Source organism: Panthera tigris, chromosome E2 (genome assembly GCF_018350195.1).
Source record: "Panthera tigris isolate Pti1 chromosome E2, P.tigris_Pti1_mat1.1, whole genome shotgun sequence".
Taxonomy (NCBI): Eukaryota; Metazoa; Chordata; class Mammalia; order Carnivora; family Felidae; genus Panthera; species Panthera tigris.
Window position 1 is genome coordinate 43,708,570 of NC_056674.1, and position 21,106 is coordinate 43,729,675.

The following is a 21,106-nucleotide window of genomic DNA, read 5'->3' on the forward strand; positions in this document are numbered from 1 at the left end:
AAGTGAGCGATGGAATGGAGATCTGTTGTTAGACAAAGAAGACTGGCTTATAAATGAAAAGATGTTTAATCTTGAAATCAGAATTTTACAAAAGAAGACAATAAGATACTATATATTTTTTAAAGTTTATTTGGTGAGGCGGGGGGGGGGGGGGTGCGCAGAGAGAAAGGGAGAGACAGAATCCCAAGCAGGCTCCATGCTGTCAGCGCAGAGCCCATACGGGGCTCGATCTCACAAACTGTGAGATCATGACCTGAAATCAAGAGTCGGATGCTTAAAACTGACTGAGCCATCATACTAGTTCATACCCATTAGGGTGGCAAAAATTTAGAAGTCTGGGAGGGGGAGTAATGAGAACATGTACACAGTGCTGGTGAGAGGATAAACATAATGATTTGGGGGAGTAACTTGGCAATATCCAGTTAAGAGTACAGCTGAGCATACCTCATGGCCCAGCATTTCCACTACTTGGTGTGTACCCCGGACTGGAAACTCCTGCGTGAGCACAAAGATGCACAAGGATGTTTATTGCAGCAGTGTTTGCAGTAGTAAAAATACGGACGCATGATAGATGTCTATCAGTAAGTGAAGTGGTTAATGGGTTGTGGCATATTATAATTAAATACAAAACAGTTTTAAGTGAAGTAACCAGAGCATCTGGCCAAAAGAAAAAAAAAAAATTCTAGTTCTGCTTATATCACTCCTGTCCCCATGGAGCTAGATGAGACTGCAGAAAAACAGAGCCATGGTGAGTAGCCAGACCTTAAATTCCTGACTGCAAACCTCAAACTTTTGTTTCCCTAATCCAGTCATTTGTCCCAGTCTCCTAAGGTCCCAGTCTCCTGAACTGTAATTTTATAGTTTTTCTCTTCTCAGCCTCCAGCATTTCTACCCAGTCCTCACTCAGCTGGAGACCTTGTGTCCTAGTTAAGTGAGAAATAAAAGCATTTAGAAGATAACTACTGTCACTTATGTGCATCTTGTCTGTGTTCTTCCTGCTCTTCCTGTTACTATGGGTGATGCTTGGTTCTCTTTACCGCCAACTTCTCTTGTATTAGATCCTGTCCTTAAACTAGGACATCGCTCCTACAGGTGTCCTCTTTTCTGTATCTTTTTTCCCCCTTGTCTACTGAATCTTTCCCATTAACATAGTAATGTGTGGTTTTTCTCATCTTAAATATATATTTGTAAATATACGCACTGCATCCCCCTCCACCTGCCACTCCATTTCTTCACTTAATAGGAATATTCCAATGCGCATGGTCTCCACTTCCTCTCCTTCCATTCTTTCTTGCAACCCTCCCAGTCAGGTCTTTGTTTCTGCTCTTGCTAAAGGGCACTGAGGGACTCCATGTAGCTAAATGCACTGGGTTTTTTTTGTCAGTCCTTTTGCTTGATCTTTCGGCATTATTTGTTACAGTTCATCTCTTCCTCACCCTTGACACATTTCTTTTGCTTGCTTCTGGGTTATCACACTTCCCCTTATATTTTACTGACAGCTACTTCCAGTTTTTTTAAATTTCTTTCTTTAAACATGGGAATTCTTCTAGGGCTCAATCTTTAGGATTCTTTTTCTACAGTCACACTCATTGTGCCTTTCACTGTGTCTCATGGCTTTAAATATCTACTTGTTGGCAACTTTAAAGTTTGTATCTCTAGCACAGGATTCCATACTTGTATGATCGGCTGCGTATGTGACATCCCTACTTGGATGCCTAACACATCTTGAATTTAATGTGTCCATGAACTAACTCATGATCTCCTCCTCCCAGCCCTATCATAATCATGTTCTTCCCTCAGTCTTTCCTTCTGGAGAAAGAACCCCATTTTTCTGGTTGCTCAGTCCCCAAACTGGGGAACTGTTCTTGATTCTTTTCTTTTGCACCCCACATCCAAGCCTCAGTAAGTCCTGTATGCTAACTTCCAGGGTATATGCGGATGACCATTTCTAAATAAATTTTTTTAATGTTTACTTTTGAGAGAGACAGAGACAGAATGTGAGTGGGTTAGGGGCAGAGAGAGAGGGAGGCACAGAATCCGAAGCCGGTTCCAGGCTCCGAGATGTCAGCACAGCCCGATGCAGGGCTCGAACTCACGAGTTGTGAGATCATGACCTGAGCTAAAGTCGGACGCCCAGCTGACTGAGCCACCCAGGCGCCCCTGCAGATGACCATTTCTTGTTCCCTCTGCCACCCTAACCCAAGTCACCATCATCATCTCTGGCCCAGATATTTGTAAAGGCCGAATTGGTTTCTCTGCTTCCATCCTTGCCCCCCTTTGTTTACAGTTTAGCAGCTAGAGTGATAGTTTAGTGACCTAAGGTCATGTCATTCATCTCCTCAAGTACTCAAATAGCTTTCGTTTCACTGAATAAAAATTAAAAACCTGTACATAATATTGCTACCACCTGCTTCCCTATTTGATCTTTCTGACGCACTACTACCTTTTTTTTTTTTTTTTAACGTTTATTTATTTTTGAGACAGAGAGAGACAGAGCATGAACAGGGGAGGGGCAGAGAGAGAGGGAGACACAGAATCTGAAACAGGCTCCAGGCTCTGAGCTGTCAGCACAGAGCCCGACGCGGGGCTCGAACTCACAGACCGTGAGATCATGACCTGAGCCGAAGTTGGACGCTTAACCGACCAAGCCACCCAGGCGCCCCACTACTACCTTTTAAAAAAAAATTTCTTTTTAATGTTTGAGAGAGACAGCGTGAGTGGGGGAGGGGCAGAGAGAGAAGAAGCCACAATCCGAAGCAGGCTCCAGGCTCTGCACTGTCAGCACAGAGCCCGACTTGGGGCTCGAACCCACGAACCATGAGATCATGACCTGAGGCAAAGTTGGATACCTAACTGACAGCCACCCAGGCACCCCCCACTACGACTTCCTTATCACTGCTCTGGGCCCACTGAACCCCTTCAGTAACTTACACACACAACAAGCTTCCACCTTAGAGCCTGTACGTTTGCTGTTCCCTTTCCTGGAGTCCATTGCCCTAGATGTCACACAGTCTATCCCTGATCTCCTCCAAATCTTTGCTCCAGATTTTCTCAACAGCCCTTTTTTGACTACCCTATCAAAAGAGACTGCCGCCTCCATGGCACACCCTATCCCCCTTCTCAGCTTCATTTTTTCCCATAATACTTACCACCATCTAAATATTTTACTTATTATACGTCTTTCTCTAGAAGGTAAACTCCATGAAAGTAGGAATTTGGGGGTGGGGGGAAGAGGAGACAAATTATTGAAGCATAACAAAAAGAAAAGTGCACAAATGGCAAGTAAACAGCGTGGTGATCGAGGGCAGCAATGTTTGCATCTTATTCGGTGCTGTGTCCTCAGCACAGGAGATACTCAAATATGTAATAAATGGTTGTGCTGGATGTACATGTCTTAATGAGGCTAGTGTAGAAAATAAAGTTGAGGGATACGTAAAGTGTGAGGTGTTATAACTTAAAAATCTTTAAATACCTATTTTTAATAAACATACCAAGTAAAAGTAGGGAAGTATTAAAATATCAGCTTCAGAATGGTAGTTTCCTCTGGGGCTACAGGGGAGAGGGTAGGAAGGAATACAATAAAGCTTAAAGCATCATTTCTCTTTTTTAAAAGCAAACATGGCAAAATACTAACATGTGTTAAAGGATGTTGCATATGTCGTATGTGCAACTCTGAATGTTCAAACTCTTTTAAAGTCTGCCTCCTTGCTTTTATCCGGTCCCTCCTCCCGCAAAGCTTGGTTCCCCTCAGGGTATGAGCCTGTTTGACCTGTACATCAAACATTTGGGAGGATTTAGGAGAAGGAAAATAGACATTCCTTTTCTCAAGGGTGAAAAACTGATCCAACCCTAAGAATGAAAAAAGGTTCTTGGCACTGTCAAGATCAAGCAAAGTCATTTCCACTCCCTGTAAATGCCTCTTTAGGGACCAGTTAAAAAGAAGGGGGGGAAGGGCAGGGGAGCAGAGAACTTCCTGTAGATCCAGAACCCAAGTGATTATTTGCAGGAGTTGGTGGGAGGAGAAAACTGATTTTTGATAATACATTTCAGTAAAAACCTTGTTATTTTGGAAAAACACTCCTTTGAACAGTTTTTGGACACAGTGGATAAAGGAACCAAGAATTTGGACCTGAAGTATACATGGTATTTTATTGCACTATGAACAGATAAGTATTAATTATAATTAACGGGGTTTTTGTTACACTGTATGCATTAAGAAACTAGCAATTAGCATTTGCTCTTGAATTTTAGTGCTTGTTTTCAGAAGAGTTATCACAGGATTTTGACAGGAACTTTTCTGTTGGCTGGGAGTTGCTGATAAAACCCCAAAGGCAAAATCTCGTGTTCTGCATTCTAAAGGGTACCACAAGGCTCGGACACCCTGTCCCACAGGAGACTCTAGGAGGTTTAAGATTCACACAACCTCTTGCTCTTGGGCCTCCACTGACATGTTACCATATAACTAGGTTCAGATCCAGAGGAGAGGGGCCTTATAGCCCTGGGGTGAAGGCCTCTGCCCTTTCCATAGGATGGGGAGGGGTGGGGGGGACTCCGACACCAAGAGAATAACTGGAGATATTGGGGACGTCAGAAATCCTTGGAGCTTGGTGGCTCCAACTCCAGCAAACCACAGGCCCCCTTCTTGGGAGAGCTTGCCGTGTACCTACCTCTGAAGAGTGTATATGCGGTGGTGAGGGGGTGGGGAGGAACAAAACACAGGCAGGGGCGAAACGAGATTTCTGAAGGAGGGGCGGCTGCTGCTGGAGTAGCCCCTACCAGCAGATCATGAAGCCCTCTAAGGGTCCGAGTTCATGTTGTGCCTAGGAAGCAAGGGATAAGGCCACTCCAACTGTTTTCTTTGCTGCCAAAGATCCCAAGGCAGGATTTCACTAGACGCTGAAGAGGGTGACTATATAAATTGACCATTGAAACCAAGACCCTTGAGAATGAATGGGGAGCTAACCAAACAAGAAGCTGGGGGCGGTTCTCGAAAACCGCGGCAAATCTTTTCTCAGTGCCTGGGGGTCTCAGAAGAGGGAAGGAAAATAGGATGGCAGGAGCCATAGGGCTGTGACCCAGTGACTGCCGCACCAAGCTAGGATGACCCATCTGCCAAGGGGTTAAAAAAAATGCAAGCACTGCATGGGGCCAAAGAGATGAGAGACCGCCCGCTGTGAATGAACACTTGGGACTGGGGCGAAGTTGAATGCCGCGCCCAGACAGGTGCCCATCTCCCGATGAGGGCAGGCCACCGGCCCCCAAACAGGACCTAACGCAGCAAACGGGCATCTTCTTTCTCCTTCACTCTCCCCTCACCCATGCGCGGAACAGGCAGGGCATTCGGCCATCTGAGAGTAAGGTATGAGTTTGGAGTTTTAAACAGGGCTAGACTGTAAGTTTCAATATCCATTAGTAAGCACAAATTGGCTTTCCCTCAGGTTAAGCATCTTAAAAGGGGATGTGACAGCGTGGCGGCGGTGAGAAGGCAGGTTAGAAGGGTTTGTACCACCAAATTTCGAATTAGTAATAGGAAGAGCTAAGTGTGCCCTTTTAAAGAGGTCAAAGGAGGCCCACTTGCGTCCCCTCACATTTTACGGGCGCTAAGTGGGAAGCGGGGTGAGTACGCGCACCAAGAGGGCCTCCGCCTGCCGAGACGCGTGGCGCGGCTGGAGACTACATTCCCCGAAAGCCTTCGCGTCGGCGCACTTATGCCACCGTATCTGACGTCATCCGCCGCTGACACCGGCACACTCAGTTCCAGTCTGCGTCGGCGTGGCCATCGCGCTGTGTGCGCGGAGTGCAAAGGAGCAAGGGCGTTCGCGACCTGTGCCCAGCGTCCCGCTCCCGGGGCTAGGCTACCCTCTTCCAGTGGCCGCCACCAGCCACGGGAGTCCCATGACCAGAAAACCCCAGGCCAGGCCCCGCCCCTCTTCTCCCCGCGCTTCGCCCTAATAGCACGACCGTTTCCGATCATGTGACCTACCCGACAAAATGGGGATAAGTTCAACCAAATGGGATTGAGTAGGTAAGTGGAGAAACCAGGTAACCATATCTTATCTCTCTGAGAAAATGTGGCTCTTCCTGAGGAAGTGTAAGTTTCTGCTCCCCTGAAACAAGGCTGTAAAAAGAGAGACGCCATCTCCTCTTCCGCTCTCCTTTCTCCCTAACTCTGGATAGGAGCGGTCCTGTGCAGGCAGGCTGGAGGGAGAATAATAAAGCCTTGAGTGAAGGGCCACACTCCCAATAATGGTAGTCTAGGTAATTAGGACCAACTCTAACATACAAAATAACCTGAGCTGGTTGAAATGTTGAAAAACGACAGCATTCAAAAGAGCTAACAAGAAGAGTGAAGAATTAGGAATCAAACTCCGGGAGATGAAACAGACTGACTTCATAAATCCGTCACTCAAGCTGCTTTTGCCTGAAGGCATTTGCTGATGGAAGAAGACAACTGACAATTCCAGCTGTAAGATTGGTGGACTTGCAGTATAAGGGGTACAAGTATAAAAGTGCTGAAAGTTGGGAGTCTGAATAATCACCCCACATTTGAACAGGGACCCCCAAATGTAGGTACCCTCAAGTAAATGTTGAGATAAAAAGGCCCTGGCGCAGACATGTCTCCCAAATTCAGGTTATCTTGGACGTGTAAAGGAATCTCAACCTTCAGTATTTACCACACTAGTGTTGTGTCCACGTGTTGACAGAAGCAAATGAAAATGACCCTTAGAGAAAGGTATTGTCATCTCAGACATCAGAGTATTCACACACAGCCCTTTTCTTAGTAACCCAGCACATTCTCAAGGATAACCAGATACACAAAGATGTAGGACATCATGAAAGAGAACATACAGAAATAACGCACAACAAATACGCAAAAACTCCAAATACTAGAATTGTTTATCAGAGTATAAAATAGCAATTTTTAGTATTTTTAAAGAGTTATTAAAAAAAAAAAAAACTAGAAAATACCTACAAAACCAAAAAAGCTTAAAAAATTCATCTAGTAGGTTTGGAAAAGTGACCAAACAACTTTAAAAAATAGCTAATTAAAAATGAAACAACTTGGAGCGCCTCGGTGGCTCAGTTGGTTAAGCGTCCGACTTTGGCTCAGGTCATGAACTTGCGGTTTGTGAGTTGGAGCCCCGCGTCGGGCTCTGCGCTGACAGCTTGGAGCCTGCTTTGGATTCTGTGTCTCCCTCTCTCTCTGCCCCTTCCCTGCTCATGCTCTGTCTCTGTCTCTCAAAAATAAATAAATGTTAAAAAAAAAAAAATTAAAAAGATTGACCTTTGGAAAAAAAAAATGAAACAACTTTTTTAACAGCAAATTACACATAAAAGAGAATCAACTGGAATATGGTTAGGAAGAAATTGTCCAGAAACTGGTGGGCAGAGACAGTGAGATGAAGAGACAGAAGAAGAAGGGACAAGACAAAGTAAGACACATGAAACCTTTGGGTAGGAAAGCCCAACATAAGTTTAATTAGATTCCAGAGGAAAATAAGAAATATTTGGAGTTAATGGCTATGAGTTTTCCAGAACTGATGAAAGACCTACCAAGCTCCAGATTCAAGAAGCCAAATGAAACTCAAAAGAGTATAAATAAAAATAAGTCCACAACTATACACATCATGGTTAAAGAATATAAAAGGTACATAAAATCTTAAAACAATTAGACAAAAAGATCAATTAACTTCAGAGATGTAACATCTGACTTCCCAGTAGCATTAAGGGAAGCCACTTGAGTGAGGAATGAAATCTTCACTTAAAATATGTGCCTAATTAGAACTCTGTGTATAGCAAAAATCTTTCAGGAATGGGGACCTATTTATGCAGCTAAAAACAGGAATTTCATCATGAGCAGACCCTAAATGAAGTTGTAAAGGCTGTATTTCAGACAAAGGGAAGATAATCCCAGATGGATGGTCAGAGACATAAGAAAGAATCAAGCCCAAAGAAAGTGATCATATGTGAATAAATAATTAAGTGTACAAAACAACAGTATTATTTATATGTCTTTAAACATTACAGAATTAGGGGCACCTGGGTGGCTCAGTCAGTTGAGTGTCTGACTTCAGCTCAGGTCATGATCTCAGGGTTTGTGAGTTCGAGCCCCACATCGGACTCTCTGCTGTCAGCATTGAGCCTGCTTGGGGTCATCTGTCTCCCTCTCTCTCCGCACCACCCCCCCCCCACTTGTGCGCTCTCTCGCTCTCTCTCTCTCTCTCTCTCTCTCAAAAATAAACATTAAAAAAAATAAACATACAGAATTAAAATTCAAGACAGTGATGCTTCCATTTCTAGTGTTAACAGAATAGCGTGTCATAAACTAACACGTCTACTAGAGATAGCTAGAAGAGATGGATAAAATACAAATATATATATATATATATAATATATATATATATATTTGAAGGCATTAGAGAGCTCCCAAAGCAGCAGGAACTGAGGATCCAAGATACCAAAGAGAAGGGTTGTTCACTGAGGCAAGCCCAGCATTCTCAGTGCCTCCTCTCCCACAGAGACAATTGACTGTACTAGTCACATAATTGTAAAACGGTTGAAAAAGACTAGAAAACATTAAAAACAGCAAAAGGAAAAAGCATTTTACCTTTAAAGAGTAAATACTGAAAGAATGGTCAAAACAAAATAAAACCTCACAGGTGTCTAACAAGCTAATGGAAAGAACAAAATAAAAATATTTCATTAATTCATAAGGTGAGAAAAAAACATGTCAAGAGCCTTCTGAATATCCACAAATGTAGCAAATCCAGCTGAGGAGTCACCATGGGCAATTTGACTCTTATTTGTGGGAGTCAGTGGACAGATGAAGTTTCATCTGAGACCCAGGCTTGAACCGGAACTTGTGACCTGGGTAATGGGCTGGATGCCAGCCCTGGCCTAGAGAAATCCCAGGATTCCACAGCCACAGACACCCTGCCTCACTATCCCAACTTGATCTGGAAGAAATTCTGCAGCTTCTGGAAAGGAGTGGCTTTCACCTACAACGCCTCTGCCCAGAAATAGTCCCTGTGTCCATAAGAGTGGCGGGCAAAGGCACAGGAGTCCAGCAAGGAAACAGCCAAAGGCAGGGAGAGAAAAGGAGTACTTATTTGCCTCCCCTTTTAGTGTGTGACATTCCCCAAAGGTTGCCAGGTCAGTGGCATTTCTTGGCTCAGGGATCCAGCCAGAGGTGGGGGTGACTTCACTGACTCAAAGACCCAGCAGAACAGCAGTGGTGAGCCTCCCCAAAAGGTAGTGGCTTTGTGGCCTTTCCTTGGGACAAAAACGGCTTCCAAATTGGGGAGCTTTATGAACCCCTGCAGGCCCTACAGGGGTCCCCCTCTCCTTCTAGGCCTAGCAGGATTCTGCACATCCTCCTTCACCTGCACCGCTTCTGCCCTCTGCCCCTGAAGTCCGTGAAGGGTTATGTAGGGATCAAAAGGAGGTGATGACTTCTGTGCTCTCTGTGCTGAAGAGTCAGCAGCTGGAGACCCAGGAGCTTGTGTGTGGTGGGGTGCAGGAAAAGGTAGAGAGTAAAAAGATGGAGCCAGGGAAAATGGGCCCCAGGGTGATCAAAAGGAGACCTGAAAGGGATGAAGAGAGGAAGACAAGTGACAGAGGGGTGGGAGTCTAAAAAACACCCAGGGGACCCCTCCTGGGAGCTCAAGGGTGTTCAGTTAAGGGAGATCTTGCACAAACTACAGTAACCCTTTCCTCCATGCCCATCCACTCCTACCTTTAGCCAGGCTCAGGAAGGACATTTTTGGTCCTTTTCCACTTTCATTTTATTTTCCAGTTTCATTACAAACACTTTGTGGGGGGTGGGGATTAAGGAACCACACCCTTGACATTGCCCAACCCATCTGGGTGCCTGTAACTCATACTACTTGTTACCTCCAGGAGAAATTCTGGGTGGGAAAACTCTGTCCCCACACCAGGCATTTTCCAGGCTCCTCTTTCCATAGTGTCTCAGATAGAAGTTGTTGTTATGGCTAGGGAAATATAAATTCATTTTTAAAATATGACTGAATTCACAGGAGATTTGGTTATTGTGTAGTAGAGTGGTTTTCAAATTTGAACACGCATCAGAATCTCTTGGAGCACTGGTTGAAACAGATTTCTGGGCTCCAGCCTGCTGTTTTCTTATTCAGCAGATCTCTTCCAGAGCATTTGCAGATCTAAAAAATCTGCAGTTGATGCCGACACTGCTGGTCCAGGGACCACACTTTGAGCCCTGCTAATCTAGGTTATCAAAACTACAGCTACTTTTAGGGGAAGCTGTATTTGTTTTGTTTTTCAAACACTCTTCTCCAGTTTATTCAAACTCTTAGCCAATTTTTCCAGCCTTATCTCTCCCTCAGATATGTCCAAACAACATTTCATGGATGATACAGACCAAAATAGTAACAAGAATGGCAAGAATGAAAATGATACTCCACGCTCTTAAATGCAGAGAACAAATCTGTGGTTGCCAGAGGGGAGGTGGGTGGGGGGTGGAATGGGCAAAATAGGTAAAGAGGATTAAGAGGTACAAACTTCCAGTTATAAGCTAAGGGAAATGGAAAGTACAGCATAAGGAATATATTCAGTAATATTGTAATAATGTTGCATGGTGACTACACTAATCCTGGTGAGCACTGAATCACTATGCTGTACACCTGAAACTGATAAAACGTTGTATGTTAATTATACTTCAATAAAAAAATGGTACCCAAACAACATGTTGTAAACATTATGTACAGCTAAAGTATGCCCATCATACCTTAATAAAGTGGGGGGGGGGTGGTTAATGAAAATGATAAAGCTTTATGTTCTTCATTTTTTTACAAAATGTCTACAAGAAAAGAGAAAAATGTGTGGGCAGAGAGGGGCAGCGCTGGGCTGGCCCTGAGAGTGCTCCAGTCCCAGCGGCAGCCCACGGTGGGCCCTAGACCTGGCCTCCTGCGACAGTCCCTTCGCCCTGGGGTCTCACCCGGGTAAGGAAGGGGTGTGTCTCTGGCAATGAACCGGCGGCCCCAAGTCTGGAACCTTCCTAAGGAGACGTGCTCAGCAGCCAGCTTGGGAGGCACCCGAGGGAGGGAGAAGGTAGGCGGCTGGGCCAGAGAACAGTGGACTTTCCTAGAACCAGGGAGGGGATTCTTGAGGCCCCAGGCTTGGAGCAGGAGGAGTTGGTTGTAGGTGGTGGTCTAATGGCCTTCTCTGAAAGTCAGATTGAATCGCTAGATTCTGTTTATTAGGAGTAGGAATTTTAATTCGTGTCTAAAATACTACTCCTTTTCCGAATTTCTCAGGAGAATGGCAGCGCCTTTTACTTTTCTTCAAAGCAAATGCTCAGCCAAGCCTCAAATTAGGTGTTACCATTGTGTTATCCCTGCTGGCATGTTGCAGTGACAGTGTTTATATTTACTTAAACTATCCTCTTCTCCCCCAGAAGTGGTCACTTGTTCGTGTTTACTTTTATTTCCGGCTGATCCTAAACCATTTTCCTCATTGAGGATCTCATTTTCAATAATAGATTTCTGGTGTTTAGACTTGCTCTGTAGTTTCTCATGCTTCATTGTGCTAGCATTGTTTAGTCCTCCTCTGTGCTGCACTCAGGCCTCAGCTCAGGGGCCTGCACCTAGTAGGTGTGCAGTAAAGATTTATGAACAGAGCCATTGGACAATTCCACGTCTCCTGATGCCTTCACAGTACTCTTTACTCTCTGAGCTACCTGGGATGAATTTCTTTCTTTTCTTTTCTTTTTTTTTAAGTTAAAAAATGTATTTATTTTGAGAGAGAGAGAGGAAGAGAGAGAATCCCAAGCAGGCTCCCCGCTGTCAGCATAGAGCCTGATGTGAGGCTCCATCTCACAAACCATGAGATCATGACTTGTGCCCAAATCAAGAGTTGGACACTTAACTGACTGAGCCACCCAGGTGCCCTGGGACAAATTTCTTAATACTCTCTGTACCTCAATTTCCTCAACTGTAAAATGGGCATATTAGTAGAACCTACCCCCTGGGGCTATTGTAGACTAAATGTGTTAATGTCCCACAGTGCATGGCTCAAAGCGCTGTAGGTTATCTTGCTATTATTTTGTGGTAACTATCATCACGTCACCATCATTGGAATCAACTGGGCTGTAATGGGCACACAGTGTAATGGGCATTGGACCTGAGTTAGAAAATGTGACACTAGGGGAGCCTGGGTGGTTCAGTCGGTTAAGCATGTGACTTGGCTCAGGTCTTGAGTCCTGCTTTGGGCTCTGCATTCTCGCTTTCTCTGCCCCTTGCTCACTCACACTCTCTCTCAAAAGTAAATTTAGAAAAAGAAAGAAAGAAAGAGAAAGAAAGAAATGAAACGAAAGAGAAAGAAAAAATGTGACATTAGCCTTGCAGTCTTTGTGCACTTCCCCTCCCCTCTCTGCACCTCACTTTGTCCTTAAAATGGGGCCTGCCATACTCACACCTGTAAGGGCCAATGATGTGAGACTTAAGCGAGATAACATCTTTTAAGCACTTTGCACCATGCTGGGCACGTAGTTGGTGTTCTTTAAAATGTGCAGTCCCAGGGTGAACAGGCTGGGGTTGCGAGGGCGCTAGTCTGGGGGGTTGGGGGGGGTGGGCGGAATCTTTCCCCGGAAGTGCCCACCTCCCGGCACCCACGCCGCGCGCATGCTGGCGGCCACCAGGGGGCGGTGCCGGACCGCAGAGGGTGCCAGGGGACCGTCAGGGCCTTCCTCTTCTTTTCTTCCTCCTCTAGTGTTTGGAATTTAGCAGCCTGGAAGTGATAGGATCCGGGCTCTTGGGGCTTCTAACCATGGCTCTTGCAACGGGAGTGGGTTGGCGCCGGGGGGCGGGGGGGGGGGGGGGAGCGCTCGGCAATAAAAGAGATTGGCGTCAATGTCAGCTATGGTGAAGACTCGCAAATCCAAGGCGCCCCTGTGGTAATAATGCAGAGGGTGCCCAGCAGTTCTGAGAGCAAAGGAGGGTTTTTTTTTTTCTTCCCACAACTTTTTCTTTAAGAAAAATTCAAACCAATAGCAATGTTTTAAAAACTGCAATGAATAAATATCCTTATACCTTTCATCTGTATTCATCAATTGTCAATACACCTTACCAGGTTATTTATATACACACATATATTTTATTTTTGGCTAAATCATTTGACAGTTACTTGCAGACATTCTGACATTTTACCCCTAAATACTTAAGCCTGTGTCTCCTAACAACAAGGACATTCTCCCATATAGCTACAATGCCGTTATCACATCTAAGAAACTCCACATTTATATACATTTAAATTTCCGCAATTTGTCCAGTTATGTCCTGTATAGCTGTAGTTTTGTTTTGTTTGTGATCCAAGATCTGATCAATGTTCATCTCATTTTTTCTTTTATGACATTTTTGAAGAATCCAAACAAGTTGTAGAAAACTCCACAATCTGAATTTGTCCTATTTATTCTTCATAATTAGATTCAGGTACACTTTTTTTTTTTTTTTTTTAAGTTTTTTTACTTAGAACATTCGAGCAGGGGAGAGGCAGAGAGAGGGACGAGAAAGAGAATTCCAAGCAGGCCCTTAACAGCAGTGGCAGTGTGGAGCCCGATGCAGGGCTCCAACCCACCAACCCTGAGATCATGACCTGAGCCGAAACCGAGTCAGACGCTTACCCGACTGAGCCACCCGGGCACCCCAAGTGACATCACTTTTGGTAAAATAGATAACAGCCCTTGTTATCTATTTCCCATTACATCATTATCAGGAAGCCCATCTTGTAGACTTGTAGCATATTGGTGACACGAGGTTTGGTCACTGGGCTACATGAGTTTCCTGTACTTCCCTTTATCTCCCCAACAAAACTGAATCTGATCAAGACACTGTCAGAAGCAACCAGCTAGGATGCCTGGGTAGCTCAGTCAGATAAGTGTCTGACTCTTGATTTAGTTTCAGGTCAACTTTTGATTTAGGCTCTGGTCATGATCTCACAGTTCATGAGTTTGACCCCTGAGTCAAGCTGTGCACTGACAGCACAGAGACTGCTTGGGATTATCTCTCGCTCTCTCTGTCTCTTCCTCTCTGCTCCTCCCTCACTCATGCTCTCTCTCTCTCAAAATAAATAAACATTAAAAAAAAAGGGTGGTTGGGGGTGTCTGGGTAGCCCAGTCAGTTAAGCATCCAACTCAAGATTTCAGCTCAGGTCATGATCTCACGGTTCATGGGATCAAGCCCGTGTCAGGCTCTGTGCTGTCAGTGTGGAGCTTGCTTAAGATTCTCTCTCTCTCCCCCTCTCTCTGTGCCCTTCCCTCACTTGTGTGCTTTCTCTCCCTCCCTCAAAATAAATAAATAAACTTTAAAACACAAAAACAAGCAAAAAACCAAACAGCTAAATCCAGAATGTGAAACAGATGTCCCAGTTTCTCTAACCATCTGTGTAATGGTGTGGGTGGGGAGGAGAAGAAAAGGCTGTTTTAGAATGAAAGATTGAAGAGACATATGGCCACATATATTGGATAGATCTTGTTTGAATCCTGATTTGAATAAACTAATTGTAAAAAGACATCCTTGAGATAATTGGAGACATTTTAATATGGACTGGGTATAGATAATATTTAAAAATCACTGAGAATTTGTTGGTGTGATAATGGCATGGCTATCATTTCAAAACATTTTAATATATTAAATTATAATATATGCATGCGATGGAATATTATACAGCCAAAAAGAATGGAAAAAGATTTATCATGCTGGATAAATCTCAGGAATAACATGTTGAGTGGAAAAAAATAAATTATAGAGTGATACAATTGATATACCAATGATACCCTTATATATAGGGAGGATATAATATATATGATATACAGGATTTGCTTTTCTCTCTTTTTTATCGTGTTAAAATACAAATAACATAAAATTAGCCATCTTAACAGTTTTTAAGTGTGCAGTTCAATGGTATTAAATATATCCCCATTGTCATGTAGCCATCCCCTCCCCATCCAACCCATTACCAACCATCCATCCCCATAATTCTTTTCATCTTCTAAATCTGAAACTCAATACCTATTTGGAAACAATTCTCTGTTCTCCCCTGTCTCCAGCCCCTGGCAATTACCATTATACTTTCTTTAAATTTTGACTACTCTAAATACCTCACATAAGTGGAATTATTCTCTATTTGGTTTTTGTGACTGGCTTATTTCACATTATTAGCACAATGCTCTCCAGTTCATCCATGTTGTAGCATATTGCAGAATCTCCTTCATTTTTAAGACCAAATAATAATACAGGGGCTGTCTATACTGCATTTCAGTAATCCATTCATTGGTCGATGGACACTTGAGTTGCTTCCATGTTTTAGCTATTGTAAATATGCTGCTATGAACATAGGTGTACAAATATCTTTTTGGGACTATTTTCACTTATTTGGGGTATATACCCAAAAGTAGAATCGCTGGGTCATATGGAAATTCTATTTTTTAATTTTTTTACAGTTTACTTTTATTTGTTTTGAGAGAGAGATAGAAAGCAAACAGGGGAGGGGCAGAAAGGGAGAGAGACAGAATCCCAAGCAGGCTCTGTGCTGTCAGCACAGAGTTCAGCAGGGCTTGAACTCACGAACTGTGAGGTCATGACCTGAGCTGATGTCAAGAGTTGGACGCTTAACCAACTGAGTCATCAAGGCACCCCTATTTTTTAATTTTTTTGAGGAAACTTTATGCTGTTTTTCACAGAGGCTATATACCATTTTACATTCCCACCAACAGTACACAAGGGTTCCAAGTTCTCCATATCCTCATCAATACGTGTTTGCTGGTTTTTTTTTTAAGTTTATTTATTTTTAAGAGAGAGAGAGAGACAGTGTGAGAGAGAGCGCGCGAGTACACGAGTTGGGGAGGGGCAGAGAGAGGGGGACAGAGGAACTGAAGCGGTCTCTGTGCTGTGGGGTTTGAACTCACAAACCATGAGATCGTGACCTGAGCTGAAGGGGCTCAGACTCATGAACCATGAAATTATGAACTGAGCCAAAGGCAGAAGCTTAACCCACCAGGCCACCCAGGCATCCCTATTTTCTGTTTTTTAATAATAGCTATCCTAATGGGTGTGAAGTGGTATCTTTTTGGTTTTGATTTGCATTTCCCTAATGATTAGTGATGTTGAACATCTTTTCATGTACTTATTGGCCATTCACGTATCTTCTTCAGAGAAATGCCTATTCAAGTCCTTTGTCCATTTTGAGGCTCTTTGGTTTTTTGTTGTTGTTGAGTTTTAGGAGTTCTCTATATATTCTGGATATTCATCCCTTATCAGATTTATTTATTTATTTCCTGAAAAACAGTGCTGGAGATTCTTTATGGATACACACATATAGTAAAAATATAAAGCCATGTATATGAATGATAACGCTGTATTCAGTGAGTGATATTTGGGGTAGAGGATTGGGATATGGGAAGGTATGTTGGAGGCTTCAGTAGTAGCTCTTGGGTTTTATTTATTAGAGTAGGTCATGGTTAAATGGGTGTTCATTATGTTATTATCTTTCCTTTTTTGTGTTCTCCTTAGATTATTTCACAAATTTAAAAAAAAAAAAAAGTGTAGCACAGCACCTGGCTGGCTCAGTCAATAGAGCATGTGACTCTTGATCTCAGGGTTGTGAGTGTGAGCCCCACATTGGATGCAGAGACTACTTTAAAAAATAAAATAAAATGTAGCTTCTTAAAGAAAACAAAGGCTTTAATTTATTGAGCAACTACTAGGTTCAAAAAGCTTAACATGCACTATCTACTTTAATCCCCACCTCATTTCTCTTATCATCTGCCACCACTCTGCCCTCTGTACCCTTCATTTCAATCATACTGGTCTCCATACTGCTTTTCTTAAGAGTTTGGCATTGTCCTGCCACGAGACCTTTGTACCTGCTCTTCCCTCCACCTGGAATACTCTTCCCCATGAAGAGCATGGTTTCCTCCCTCATTTCCTTCAAGTCTTTGCTCAAACAGCACCTTTTCAGCAAAGCTTTCTTTGACTAGCCTATCTCCCTTACCCTGCTCTACTTTTTCCTCCTAGCAATTGTCACCTTCTGACAGATCACATAACTGGCCATGTTTGCTGTCCATCTCCCCTTGATAGTATGTAAACTCCATAAGAGCAGGGATTTTTCTCTGCTTTATTCACTGTTATGTTCCCAGCACCTCAAACAACTTGGTGCGTAGTATAGTACTTAATACATATATGCTGAATCAATGAATGAATGTATTTGTTATCTATTACTGCATTACAAATCACCCCAAAATTTAGCAGCTTAAACCACAAACATTCTCTCACATGGTTCCTTCCTTGCTCCTTCGTTTCTTGCTTCCTTCCTTCCTTCCTTCCTTCCTTCCTTCCTTCCTTCCTTCCTTCCTTCCTTCCTTCCTTTAAGTAGGAGCCCAATGCAGGGCTTGAACTCATGACCCTGAGATCAAGACCTGAGCTGAGATCAAGAGTCAGACACTTAGGGGGTGCCTGGGTGTCTCATTTGGTTAAGCGTCCGACTTTGGCTCAGGTCATGATCTCGTGGTTTGTGAGTTCGAGCCCCATGTCAGGCTCTGTGCTGGTAGCTCAGAGGCTGGAGCCTGCTTCAGATACTGTGTCTCCCTCTCTCTCTGCCCATCCCCCACTAATGTTCTGTCTCTTTCTCTCTCTCAAAATTAAATAAACATTAAAAATTTTTTTTTAAAAAAGTGATACTTGACTGACTGAGCCACCCAGGCACTTTAGTTTAGCCACCCAGGCACTTTTTAGTTTTAGTTTGTGTATTTATGTCTGTATGTGTGTGTGTGTATGTATTTTTAAAGTAGGCTCCATGCCCAATATGGAGTTCAATGTGAGGCTTGAACTCTCAACCATGAGATCACGACTCTCTCACATGGTTTCTGAGGGTCATGAATCTAGTTGCTGCTTAGCAGTCAAGTGTTGGCCAGAGCTATAGCAATCACAAAGCTTGGCTGGGGCTGTAGAACCCACTTCAAAGCTTACAAACATGGTTGTTGGCAAACCTCATTCCTCACTGGCTGTTGGCTGGGAGTTTCAGTTCCTAGCCACACAGACCTTTCCACAAGGCTGCCTCATGTCATGGCAGCTGGCTCCCCCCAAAGTGATAAGCGAAAGAAAGAAAGGGGGAAGGGAGAGAGAGTGGAAATGAGGAAGGGAGGGGAAAGAAAGAAAAAGGGAAAGGAGGTAGGGGACAAAAACACTTGAGACAAAAGATACAGTCTTTTATTACCTAATCACAAAATTGACCTACCATCTGTGGCAGACAAAATAATGGTCCCCGAAGATGTCCAAGTCCTAATCCCTAGAACCTGTGAATTTGTTACCTTACATGGCAAGGTAACAGATAAAGTTAAGGATTTAGTTAAAGTGGGGGAGATTATCCTGCATTGGCCACATGGGTCCCAATGTAATCACGGGGTTCTTATATGGGAAAGAGGGAGGCAGGACAGTGGTGACAAAAAAGGAGAGGTGACAATGGGAGCAGAGGTTGGAGTGATACCCTGTGAAGATGGAGAAAGGGGCCATGAGCTGAAGAATTCAGGCATCTTCTACAAGCTGGAAAAGGCAAGGACGTGGATTCTCCCCGGGAACTTCCAACAACTTGATTTTAGCCCAGTAAGACCCACGCAGATGTCTGACCCCCAGAACTTCAAGGTAGTAGATTTGTGCTGTTTTAAGCTGCTATGTTTGTGGTGATTTTTTCCAGCAGGAAGAGGAGATGATTACACCATCACTTCTGCCATACTGTACTGGTTAGAAGCGAATCAGCCCAGAATCATGGGGTGTGAACACCAGGACGCACAGTTGTTGTAGGGGGACTTTAGAGGCTGTCTACTACAATGACATAATTATTAACTCTACTTTATAGAAAGGTAAGCTGAGGCTTAGAGGAGTGAAGTAACTTGTCTGAGATCATATAACTAATGATGGTGGAGTGAGTTCCATCTGATGCCCAGAATAAATTCCAAACTCTTTTGACAAATGGCTACGAGGGCCTGTCTGATCTGGGCCTTGCCTGCCTCCCTAATCTCCACAAACCCAGCACATTGAATTCCACCTCAGGGCTTTTACACCTGCTGTAAATTGCTCTTCATTCCAGTGAGCAGGCTCTTTCTCACCTTCAGATCTCAGTTCAAATACAAGTCTTCCCTGATAACACAATAATTTTCCTTTCCTTCACCTCTTTTACTTTATCTTTACTTTTTTTTGTTTATTTGTTTGCTGTCGAATGTCTGTTCCTATTACTCCCACCCCTCATGAAGACAGGGGCTTTGCCAGCTTTGTCTATTGCTGTATCCCCAGTACTGGCACACAGTAGATGCTCAATAAGGATTTGCTGAAATGACGAGTGAGTGACTTCACAGGGAGGTAAAACAGAAATGATCCATTCAACTCACTTCTTGAAATAACAGTTCTTACCTGGTGAGCTTATGAAGATAAAAAGAAATAAATAAAAGAAGTCACAAGGCCTAGAGCCCCAGGATATATTTTTAAAGAAATGAGAGTTTCAATTCTCCCACTACTAACAGGCTGGACCTGGGGGTGTTCACAGGGCTCTGGGCTGTGAGAGTCCTTTGTCTCCAGAGAAGGCAGAACCCTGGCAGGAAGGGTGAGCAATCCACCAGCACCACTATTTGGGTAATAACTAAGCCTTTTCTTCCCAGGCTAGTTCTGCTGGTCCCCACACCCCTCCCCGCAGGCAAAAATCTTCCCTACTTAGCCAGGAACCAGAGCTCTCTGAAGTCTCTGCAGGTCAACCCTGAATTGAAGGAGAGTGTGGCAGAGAGAGACAGACTTGGTTAGGGAGGCTGGGTTCTTGTGATCTTGGTTGTGATCTTGGACAAGGAAACTGTTTTTTCAATCTCTCTCTCTCTTTTTTCAAGGGAGGGGGGAACTTGAGTAAAGAGAGTTGAATTAATTGTGTAAGATTCCTTTCTGGTTTTATTAATTCACTCACTCATTCTTTTTTTTTTTTTTTATCCCTATCTTCCACTTCCATTACCCTCCTCCCCCACTCTGTTCAATAAATATCTTTTTAAAAATATTTTTGGGGTGCCTGGGTGGCTCAGTTGGTTAAGTGTCCGACTTCAGCTCAGGTCATGATCTCACAATTCGTGAGATATATAATTAAATATATTTTAATGTTTTAATTATTTATTTATTTTGAGAGAGTGGGCATGCATGCACACAGGTGAGCAGGGGAGGGGCACAGAGCAAGGGAGAGAGAGAATCCCAAGCAGGCTCCGTGCTGTCAACGCAGAGCCCTACATGGAGCTTGATCCCACAAACTGTGACATCATGACCTGAGCTGAAATCAAGAGTCAGACGCTCAATGATGGAGCCACCCAGGAACCCCTAATAAATATCTTTTAATTTGTATGTAGCTTTGTCAAGTATATAGTGTTGTTTCCTGCTAATATGAATTTAGTTTTTTAATTAAAAAGTATCTGGCTATAGATCACGTTCTATTTCTTACTGTGGTAGCCAGCCTCCAAGATGGTTCCCAGTAAATCTCCTGGTATTCACATCTTTGAGCAGTCCCTTCTTGCATTGAACAGAGCTGACCCTACTCAAAAGAGAATATTGCAAGAGTAACAGTGTGTGATTTCCAAGACTGGGTGATAAAAGACATTGCAACATCCTCCCTGCCATCTCTTGGGTCACCAACCTTAAGGGAAGCCAGCTGTCACGGTGTGAAGACGCTGAAGCAGACCTATGGAGAGGTCTAAGAGGAAATGAGACCTCCTGCCAACAGTTAGCACCAATTTTCCAGCCATGTAAGTGAACCACCTTGAATGATGCTCAAACCCTAGTCAAGCCTTCAGATGACATCAGCCCCAGCGACATCTTAACTGCATTCTCATGATAGATCCCAAGCCAAAACCACTCAGTCAAGCCATTCCCAAATTCCTGACCCATAGGAACTATGTAGGATAATAAATGTTTATCTTGTTTTAAGTCATTAGGATTTTTGGTAATTTGTTACACAGGAATGGATAAACCGATACTTACTTTATTGTCGTTGTTCTCTTTCATCTTTTATTTTTTTAAGCAAGCTCTGTGCCCAACGTGGGGCTTGAACTCACCACCCT

General features: G+C 43.6%; 1 long non-coding RNA gene across 1 annotated transcript; it reads left to right on the forward strand.

Moving 5' to 3' along the window:
- Nucleotides 1-5,768: 5,768 nt before the first annotated feature.
- On the forward strand, nucleotides 5,769-20,921 carry LOC122234339. The gene is made up of 3 exons (XR_006212105.1): nucleotides 5,769-6,025; nucleotides 18,721-18,886; nucleotides 20,573-20,921. It is a non-coding gene; the product is annotated as an uncharacterized LOC122234339 (long non-coding RNA).
- Nucleotides 20,922-21,106: the final 185 nt, after the last annotated feature.